Genomic DNA, 11,740 nt, shown 5'->3' with positions numbered 1-11,740 from the left:
GGCAACTCCAACAGCTGCCTCCACGACCCGGAGATGGAAAAGTGGAAGAAGATGGATGGATGGATGGATGGATGGATGGATGGATGGAATCTATAATGACAAATAACTTACTTGATGTTATTTTATGAGCTTTCAAAGAGTATAGACTGTTAATGCTTTATTACATCATTTGTTAAAGGTATAGCGGAGGACAGCGTTAATTTTGACAACATATTTTAATTTAGTGTTAGTCCTTTGACGAATATGTAATTCGATTTTAGTCTAGTTTTAGTCAAAAAAATATCTTCAATTTTAGTCTAGTTTTAGTCGACTAAATTTAAGACGAATTTAGTCGACTTTGCATTGATAACATTCATTATAATCATATTTAATCTTGTTCCTCTGCTTCATGTTTCTGCTCCACATGAACAAAGCTCAGAGCTGATCCTTTAGCAGTGAATTTACATGATATGAGGCTTTTTCAGACGCTCAATAGAAGTTTGGATGATTTTAGTCTCTCCTTTTCATTTTTATTTAGTCTTACTTTAGTCGACTAAAATATCTGGACATTTTAGTCATAGTTTTAGTCTCATGAAAAACTTTTAATTTAGTTTTAGTCCAATTTTAGTCGTCAAAAATATCACTTTGACTAAAATTAAGACTAAATATTTTAGTCGACGAAATTAACACTGGTGGAGGATGTTCTATTTCCGGGTGGATCATCAAGACGATTGGTCCTAATTGTCAATCATTCTGGTGATTTGCCTACGTGAGGCGTCATGCGCGCTCGCCCCTTGTTCATTTCTGCGCATGTGCACTTTCAGGCCTGTGTGAGTTACGCTGTTAGCCGTTCATTGCTGCTGCAGAAGCACCGAGTCGTTTGAAAATGGCAGAGGGGCAAGAGAAAAAGTGTCTTCGAAGTGTATGAGAAGAAGAGAAAGGCTTCAGAAGAGAGAAACAAGACCAGAGTGTTTTTGGGAGATTCTTCCTCCCAATAAGGGTAGAGCGTTTTTTTTTTTTTTAAAGTGGAGAGTGCGGTTCTTTCCTAAAAAGACATTTTAGTATCCAAATAAATGATTTGCTAATACTGCTGTTATCCACAGTTATTACACAAGTATTTAAAAATAATGAACACCCAAAGTATCTCTAAAGAGCTTTTCACTGGAAGTTATGAAGTCTGAGTCCTTCTTGTTCATGAGACATTGTTATTATATCATGTGTTAAAGGGGCTAGATGCAAGTTAACCATTTTATGCTCACTACTGCCACCTCAGGTCATACGTGTAACTGCAGCTTCTATGTTCACTTTGGACCCGAAGTAACACCTTTCTGAGTGACAGGATTTTAGAGGCAGTTGTGGTGAACAGGTCTGAGCTCATTCTACACATTAGGACATGGCTGGAACATGTAGGGGGAGGAAAATACATCATTTTGAACATTTTTACATCTGTATAGTCACTTTAAGGCTAAATAAATAAGATATACTAATAGCTATTATTTCAAAATGATCACACTCAGATACTCAGTTCAAACCGCTAGAAGTCGTCTACATTTTCTTAACAACAAATCCATTCAATTTATGCTGAAGTGGTGAATCTGGATCTGTGCTTTACCTTTTTGACTTACTATTTTGAGAATGTTGTATTTTTACTCTTGTACTGTGTTACATTTGAAAGATAAATATACTACTTTCTACTCCACATTTATAAAACGGAGCCAAAGCAAAACGCACAATTATCCATGTGTTTTTTTTGTTATTGTTTTTTTGTTGTTGTTTTTTTGTTGTTGTTGTTATTGCACTCTATGAACAGTGGGTGGCGCTGTGCAGACTTATGCCAAAAACCTTCACACAACAAGACAGAAGGTTTGTCCCTGCTGAGTTCCCGTACAGAGGGTGAATTCTGGAGCAGTTTTTGTTTCAGAGGCTGCAAAGTTATTTTTCTTTACACTTGTTTAAACAGATTTGTGCTTTGAATACTTGTTATACTACACTGGACTGAGCAACTTTTACTTTTACTAATATGTGACCAGTTTCTGTACAGGCTCTAACTCTGTGTTACAGTAATGTGATCGGATGTCTCCTCCTAGTGGTCACTCGTCGCCATTGCGTTCTTAAACATCCTTCTAAATCAGGTGATGTTAAATGACGTTTGTAAATGAGCTTTTAAATCTGTGTGAAACATGTGACTCTTATGAATCAGTAACACACGTGACCCACGTGATGTGAACGTGAATCCACTAAAATGAGTAAACGGTCTTAAATTTGACACATTTTTACATGTTGTAACTATTAAAATGTTTTAAATGAAGCTCGTGTTGTTTGCTGTCTTCATGGTCCCTCCTGGTCATTTTTACTTTGTTTTAATTGGATAATTAATACAAACATGTGACAAACAGAGGAGGTGCACGAGTTTCTTCATCCGTCCAGCAGGGGGCGGAGCTGAACCGTGTGAAAAGGCCGCTGAGTTTGGGGGTCACTTTTTTACATTCAGGGGGTTATTTACTCGGGCTGGGACAAAATATCGGATCGGACTTGGATTGCAATACTTTGTGCTGTAACACAAAGTACTGATACTTTATGAAGTATCGCAATACTTTTAATATTTGTGTTTTGAGGCATTTTTTTTTACAGTTTCACAGCACTTTGTTACATTTTGTGATAATGCACTTTTCAATTTAAACACTTCAATGTCAAATGTCATTTGGTTTATAAACTTTGGACACGTGACTTTTTAAAGGAACAGGCCACCGTTTTTCCATACTCCATGTTTCCATGTTCTTCCCTGAGCTTAGACGAGTTCATGTGTACCTGTCTGGTCTTCACGCGTGCCCTCAGTCACGTAAACACAGCGCAGACGACTCCTCTCCTCTATAGCTCCAAACCAGGTGAAGATAGAAGCTACCAAGCTCTTCCACGTTTTCCCAATTTAACCTCTTAACTCCCGCCTGAAGCGAGAGGATCTTTTTCCTCACGTCATCAGATTTTTTTTCCATCATTTTTTTGTTGGGTTTTCAACTCATTTTTGTAACTTCTTTGTCATTTTTTTTGTCATTTTTTGTCACCTTTTTTGTTATTTTTCTGTAATTTCTTGTCACATTTTTTGTCAAATTTTAATCACATTTTTGTCATTTTTTCACAATTTTTTTTCATTTTTTTTGTCAATTTTTTATCAAATTTTTGTTACATTTTGGTCACTTTTTTGCCACATTTTTTGTCATTTTTTGGTCCATTTCTTGTGACATTTTTGCCACTTTTTCACCAATTTTTCGTCACTTTTTTGTCAATGTTTTCTCACTTTTTTGTCACATTTCCATCCTTGTTTTCGTCTCAGTTTTGTTGCTATTTTCACAGCTTTTTTCCAGAAGCTTTTGGACTGGGGTAAAGCCAAACTGGAGAAACTGTGCTTGGGTCAGGTGGGAGTTAAGTGGTTGAATATGGTTAGGTGAAGTTCGACATCCGCACCAGAAAGCCCTTCTTAGTTTGCAAAATGAGGAGCGCAGGAACAGAATTTTGAAGGTAAACGATCAAGCTCCTCCCCCTGCCCTCCTGATTGGACCTGACAGGCTGGTTCACAGGAACAGCTCGCCTCATTGGTCAACGTGGGAGGATACAAGACTCTGATGAGCTGAAGAAATCTGGGAAGGAGGGACTTTACAAAAAAACCCTTAGGTATATTTGTACTTCAAATCAAAATGCAAAACCAGGCGGTCAATTTTGCACATTTTATACAATTTGTAAAACATTTAGACTTCCAGACTATCACTTTAAGAAGAACTGTTTTTATATTAAACAAAATGAACCGCCAACATCAGAAAAAAGGGCCTCGTGAAAGGGACGGTGAAATGACCACATGATCCCCGAGCCCCCCCCCTGCTGTGGCCCCTGTTAACCCCCCATTACCCAAATTACCCCCGGCCGGACCCTCTCGGCTCCTCACTCCAGAATGTGTAAAATGTCCGGCGTTGTTAATAATTCAGTGACCGTGAGCGCGGAGGACATTACTTTTCTAAATGGGGAGTTGTTGGAGAGATGTGAAAATTGAAAACGTCCTTAAGGAGAGAAATGGTGCATAATTTGCCTGATGGATTTGAACATTATCTTCTTGAACAGAGCAATCAGGGCCTTTCCGCTTTTATTACAAGCATTACTTTTTCATAACGAGCTCAAATTCGATTCATTCCCCCGGACGTGTTTAAAGTTCGCAGCCGATTAGACAAAGACAGGGTCGACTTTAAGCGGCCGACGACTGAAAACGTTACAGTTAATAAAGCCGTTTTATGACTTATACAACTCTGACCGCGCGATATGAGGAAATATTGTGATATTCGTCTGGAAAATTGCAAAAATAACAGCCCTGATTCATGACAGTCTTACCATGCAGATTTTTGGGTAATACTCATACTACTAATAATGCTACATGAGTCCATGATACATTCATGCGTTAGTAAATCATAACTTCTCAGGATCAAACATCACATGTTGGTTCATGGACGACTTCATCCCTGAATTAAACGTGTAACTACTGTAATGAAAGTACATGAAAATCTTAATGATTCATCATGATCATGAGGATCACACAAGAATACCATGAATTCACTAAAACAGCAAAGAAATGACAATAAAATAATCAACATCGTCATGATCATGAGGAAGTTTTTTAATTGTGTTTTTCACACAAAAATTCCAATTGAAAAAATTAATAAATATATAATCCAGAAATCAGTGCTTCTTCTTCAGGACTAAGGTCTTTAACAGGTTAAAAAGTTGAAGGTAATGCACCACTTTAGTTGAGGAGACATAATTTGCAAGTAGATTTCCTCCATCTGAGTCATGATGTTCATGTATGATCCTCATGATCCTCATGATCCTCATGATCATGATGGGTTGATCATTTTATTGTCATTTCTTTGCCGTTTTAGTGACTTCATGGTATTCTTGTGTGATCCTCATGATCAGGATGAATCATTAAGATTTTCATGTACTTTCATTACAGTAGTCACACGTTAAATTCAGGGATGAAGTCATGAACCAACATGTGATGTTTGATCCTGAGAAGTCATGATTTAGTAATGCATTAATGTTTCATGAAATCATGCATTAATTAATGTACCATTATTATAAAGTGTTACCGATTTTTAGTGTTCACACAATTTGTTCTTTGCTGAAAGTTCTTCCGGAAGTACAAATCCCAAAGGCCTATCTCACAGAGAGAGTTCTGGAGATGCTACGGAGACTCAGACTGTGCACATAGAAAAGCCCTATATCACCGGCCTGGAGACTAGTCAGAAAAACAGAATCGCCGCTGGTCACACCTAAAGAGTCGTATGGAGTCCTTTTCAAGTCTTCATGCAGTTGCTGCCGAAATCGAACCGAGACTATGGAAATTCTAGTCTCCAGGCCGCTGCGATAGGCCCTTAAAGTGCCTTTAGGGAGTTTAAAAATGCTAAAATTAAGTATTTTCCTCCCCCTACATGTTCCAGCCATGTCCTAATGTGTAGAATGAGCTCAGACCTGTTCACCACAACTGACTCTAAAATCCTGCACTGTCACTCAGAAAGGTGTTTCTTCGTGTCCGAATTGCCGTCATGCACAAGCTTAATATAGAAGCTGCAGTTACACATATGGCCTGAGGTGGCAGTAGTGAGTATGAAATGGCCAACTTGCATCCAGCCCCTTTAAGAACAGCAATGAGGACTCTTATGCACAACAAATTCTGCAGTTTTGGAATATTATCAGAGTCAAAATGAACCCAAAATGTCTAATTCCTTTCTCACGGTGAATGACATATTTCTACAAATTATTTTATTTGCAAATAATATTATTTGAGAGTAAAACCGAAAATGATCAGACTAAATCGCACCACCCTATGACCTCAACAGGTGGAATAGAGTGTTTGAACCCTTAAAGGAACAGGCCACCGTTTTTCCATACTGAGATATGTTCTTACCTGAGCTTAGACGAGATGATGCGTACCTGTCTGGTCTTTGTGCGTGCGCTCAGTCACGCAAAACGACCAAAGATGTTGTTAGGATTTGGCCTCTCTCAATGTATTCCTATGGCTCCAAACGGGGGTGAAGTTAGAAGCGACCACGCTCTTCCGCGGGCACAAAGACCAGACTGGTACAACTCGTCTAAGCTCAGGTAAGAACATATCTCAGTGTGGAAAAGCGGTGGCCTGTTCCTTTAAGAAAAAGACGGATTGAAAGTGTCACAAAACTCGACTCCAGGTTTGTTTTTCAATCGGTAACAACATTATTATCATAATAAAGCTCGGCTCAGCGTGGGCTTCTTAACACCGAGTTAAACCTTGTGTGCAAATTGAATTCCCGACACAAAAGCGGCATTGACCGCTGGCCCTCTCGCCGCCGCCTCAGCCTCTGTAATTACCGCCGCGTTTGGAGAGCTGATTTACATGACAAACCTCAATTGGTCAATTATCACCAGACGCTCGAGTGGCGGCGCTTCGTCCCGTCGCCGCACGCCGTCCCGGGGCCCGAGCCTGAACCCGCACGCTCCGCAATTACATGGAGAGCTCTCGGAATAGATTTAGGAAACGAGGACGGAGGAGAGGAGATGAGGAGCGAGTGCACAAACAAGACAAAATGTTATGAGAAAATAAAGAACTTGTGCGGACGGAGGTTTGGAGATCAAAGCTGTTCAGATGTTTGGATTCACGGGCAGGAAAACCACTCGGCCACAACAACACACGGAGCACGCGGGTTCAGAAGCTGTTCACATGAAAGAAACCACATGGCATATATCAAAAATATTATCAGTTTAAGATAATTACATGTGGCGTTCCACAGGGTTCCATCTTGGGTCCGCTTCTTTTCACTCGGGGAATAAACTTTAAAGTTGACATGTCATTTTTTGGCTTTAAGGGGAGACACTACGGACAATTTTCAGGTTTGGGCCCATTTGGTCTCTTAACATATAAACAGTTCACCTGGAAACAGAAAAACACCTCAACTTCACAAGAAATTATAAACTTTTTTCTCACATTGGTGCAACAATATCTCCAGCTAAGTAGCACCAACAGACTTCAAACTTTTCAGAGTTGGACTGAATTTTTTTTTTTTTTTTCAGGGGGATTTCTAATATCTAAATCCTAGCATGATTTAATGAGTTATAAATTCACAAAAAGTCTTTTTTTTTTTTTTTTTTTTTACAGATTTTTCCACTAATAACCAGCTTATTATAAACAAGATATAAAAAAAAAAACGTAAAAAGTCTTTACAACTAATATGTCACAAAATCAAACCATCAATTTAAACCAGGCTCAATCTATTTTTCAGATTTGGGAAATTTTGGGCATTTTGTAGGATATATTTATACTAAAACATCAAATGCAATACATTTTTTCCTCATATTTATGTCAGTAATAGATATCAAATAGATATCTCTACATTTTAAATGTTTCCCTATTCACCTGCAGCGTTTCGCCTTAATATGAAATTCAACCTGGGAGACTAATTTCTGCATCACCTGCCTTCAGCCAATGATCACTTCCGTGAGGGTCAAACCTCCACCTCAGCCCAAGAGCCGCACCTCCGTAGCAGCCGATCATCGCCCTCGGTCCTGCTTTTAAACCTCCAGCAATCCTGGTTTGTTCGAGTCCCAGCTGTTCTGTGACCCGCCTCCACCACCTCTTCTATCCACGGCCTCACCCTGCTACGTCCTTCACCGGTCTCCCACGCCACCACCAGTGTCCAGGCTCCGGGGAAGACCTCCCTAACTCCAACCTGCTCATCCACTGATCGATGTCCACTGCCGGATCTGAATAAATCTTCCTAATCGCTGCTTTTGTCTGAGTCTATCCAGGTGGAAATTACAGATTCCAGAAGATCATTATAAATATTTATATAAACTCTAAATCAGGGGTGTCAAACTCATTTATTACCGCAGATAATAGAGAAAATGTTTCCTATAAATGAATAATAATAAGCTGTGATTTGGTCAAACCCCAACTTGACTGTAACTTCATTAATAACAACAGCTTACACTTGTATTGCACTTTACAAGCCTGTGTCACAAGTTGCTCAAAGTACTACATAGTCGTCATTAGGGCTGAAAGATATATCGTTATCGTATCGATATCGAGATATGAACATTCAAAATATTAAAATCGAAAAAGCAAAATAAATGATGTAGATTTTCATCAATAAAACTGCACTCTTTATTATTATGATTTTATTTTTCTGAAAAATGCCTAGTTTCCCCCCAACCCATGGTTATATCGTATCGATAGAGATATATCTGGCATGAATATCGAGATATGAAATTTTGTCCATATCGTTCAGCCCTCGTACTCATTATTCATTCACTCCACACTCGGTGGCGGTAAGCTGTTATTCAAGCCACAGCCGCCCTGAGGCAGACTGTCCATTTACCACGTGGCTATATAATGTGTTGTTCATATCCTGAGCTCTTATTATGTCTGTGCCCTCTGCTGGACACGTGTGGAACTCTTTCCTTTATTAAAATTGAATGTCCCCTAGTGGCTAGAATGAGCATTATTATTCTTTAAAGAGGGGGTATTATGCTTTTTTCAGTCACATAGCACCAGTCTCTATCACACTACAATGATGAGCAAACCTTCTGTTGGTCTGTAAATGCAGTAAATTAGAATAACTGCCTTGTATAAAATTGCTCTCTCAAAATGGCTGTAGTGAATGTCTTGAAATAGGCCTCTGTCTCTTTAAGAACCTCTGACCCTTTCCGACACGCCCCCTCCACACGCTGTCTGTGGCATCAGTGGGGAGGGGGTTCTGCTGAGGAGCAGTGGTCGGTTACTCGGCTGGTGACGAAAGCTCGGAGGCGTCTCCAGGAGGTGGGGGCGTTCCTAGGAGGACTCAGGCAAACCTATCCCTAAAATGGCCGCCATCAGAGTTTTTACAGATTACTCAAAAATACGCGAATGTGCCAAGGCAACACTTCAGGCATGTTTTTAATGAGGGAGTGACATAATAACATGATGTAAAGCTTGAAAAAGTTGATTTTGCATAATACCCCCCTTTAAAAATTCACAGGAATGGGCTAGACTCTAGAGACTTCCTTTTTCTTTTTTTTTTACATACTCATTTATGATCTACAGGGCCGAATCAGGCTGTTTGACCCCCTGCTCTAGTTTGTCCAATTACGAAATGTATTTAGTAAAGATCAATTGTTATTACTGTATCAAACCCATAACCTCCTGGCAGGAGACGGGATAACCACTCCGCCACCCCATATTTGACACACCGCCGCAATTTCCAATAAGAACCCAAATGAAAAGGCTAAACTCGGGTCAAAATCTCATAACATTTGCAAGTTCCTCAGCCGTATTTTTAGTCCTGCTTCGCGCACGCACAGATCCTTGTCAACATTACCGTCTATTGTTGCTCCGATATAATTTAATATGTCCTTATTTGAGCGCATTGTGCCGCTTTTATTGAGGGTGCGGGTGTTATCGCCACATCTGCTCCCAAAGTGGAGGTCAGGAGGGATGTTATTGCCTTTTTAGAGGCTCTGCTTTGGCTATCGCCGCCAGATATTAAACCTTTTTGTGGTTATTTTGTGCCGTACGGAAATTGTATTATTCTCCCCCATGTTCTGCAGGGTTTATTATGCGTCATGGCTTTTCAAATATCCTCTGCTGGGAATAAACTTTATCTTATTTGCTAAAATGACAATGCGCTTGGTCCATAAAGGTGAATGTGTTATGAAATGCAAACTTCTTATTGGACCGGACTCGATGATAAACAGTAAGATACACGGATAAAGGGCTTTGTGAAGCTATTTGAAATTCTAGAGCTCAGTTCATTATTGTAATAACGGATAAAGGAAGAAATTATACCTAAATTATAGTTTAAACTAAAATCTTTCTTGGCATTAACGAAAGGCCACAGGTTCAACGTCTTCAGTGAGAATCTACAATATAAATAGTCTTAAAATAAAAGAAAAAACAATACAAATCGTTACCAAACCTTTGACAGTTACTGAGGCACTGGTTCTCAAAGTTTTCACATATTTGACCTTCCAAAAGTTCCAAAAGGCCGAGATCAAGATCAAATCACGATTAAATCAGGTCTACATTGAACAAAACGTTCACCCGCTCTGATATTTGGTTGTTGCGTCTTTAGCTTTTTTTCCAGAACATTCGCTGAAGCTTCTGCAAAGTCAAAAGATCCAGTGTTGCTTTCATTTTTCACTAAGATCTTGTATTGATGATGGGAGAGTGTGACCACAGTGCAAAGCCTTCTCCAACACATCCTAAGGATTCTCAATGGGTGTAAGATCTGGACTCCGTGACGGCCGATCGATCTCACGCTCCCTGAACTACTCTTTCACAATGTGAGCCCAGAATCCAGTGGTGGGTACTTGTAACTTGTAGTACTCAGTTGCTATAACCCAAATACATTGATGACAGTGATGCATTTCTCTAATCTGATGACTTTTTTCAGTAACGCATTTCTTTTTCCAGACCAGTAATCTGATAAGTTACTTTTCCAAGTCATTGTGAGTTACTATTCTGTCATTTTCCTGTGGAAAAATATAGCCTATAGTACTTCTTTTTTCTTGCGTGGAGTGACGTAACCAGTGCTTAACTTGATTCCCTGTTTGAGGGAACGCATTCCCCCAATTTTCAGTTTTTCAGGGTAAAGGATTGGGGAAATATTTAGGAGGATCCGGCAAAGAATTTATCTAATATGATGGTGTTTAATGAGAGTGTTCTCCGACAAATGTTTTGGCCTGTTCCCCGAATCACATCAGACCAAAAGTGTTCCTGAAAATACAAAATGTATACATTGTCTGCGACAAGTCACATTTTTTGCCTGAAGACGATGTGAACAACAAAAGAGGAGAGAGATGGAAATACGTCACTATTCTGAATCTACGGCAGCCTTGTTGACATCCATCCATCCATCCATTTTCTTCCGCTTTATCCGGGGTCGGGTCGTGGAGGCAGCAGTCTCAGCAGAGATGCCCAGACTTCACCTCCTCCAGTTGTTCTGACCCCGAGGCGACACCAGGCCAGCTCGGAGACATAGTCCCACCAGCGTGTCCTGGGTCTTCCACGAGGTCTCCTCCTACTAGGACATGCCTGGAGCACCTCCCAAGGGAGACGACCAGGAGGCATCCGGAACAGATGCCCTAGCCACCTCAGCTGCTCCTTTCGATGTGAAGGAGCAGCGACTCTACTCCAAGCTCCTCTCGAGGAACTGAGCTCCAGCCACCCTGCGAAGAAAACTCATTTCGGCCGCTTGTATTTGCGATCTCGTCTTGGTCATTGCCTTGTTGATATTATTATTATAATGCACTTCCAATATTGGCAAATCCTGTAGGCCATCATTTCCATTGTGAGGCGGAGGTGATGTCAACTAATAAATAATAAACTTGTAATTGTAAAGTAATCTGTGGCAACACTCCCCGAATACAAGTATTTGGGCAGCTTATTACTAAAGTGACAAGACTTGAGTAGTTTGTCAGGAGTTACTATGTTTTTACACAAGTAAGATTATAGATATTTAATTTAATATTACTCAAGTTGGCTGAGTAAAAGTAACTGTATGAGAATACTTCCAAAAATACACCTAGCCCTTCTTCAAATAGGATACTTAAGTACTTGTAAACGTAACTAAGTACTACCCACCTCTGCTCAAACCTGGGTAAACTGGGACGTCTGGTCACCCTAAACAGGCCACTTATATTTTAATTTGAGTGTGAAATGGTTTGAACACGCGCTGACTCAGAGTCTTCTTTCTGAATCTAAATATAGGCT

The sequence above is a fragment of the Gobius niger genome, assembly GCF_951799975.1.
Source record: "Gobius niger genome assembly, chromosome: 19".
Classification (NCBI taxonomy): domain Eukaryota; kingdom Metazoa; phylum Chordata; class Actinopteri; order Gobiiformes; family Gobiidae; genus Gobius; species Gobius niger.
Note: the sequence above shows the minus strand (reverse complement) of the source record.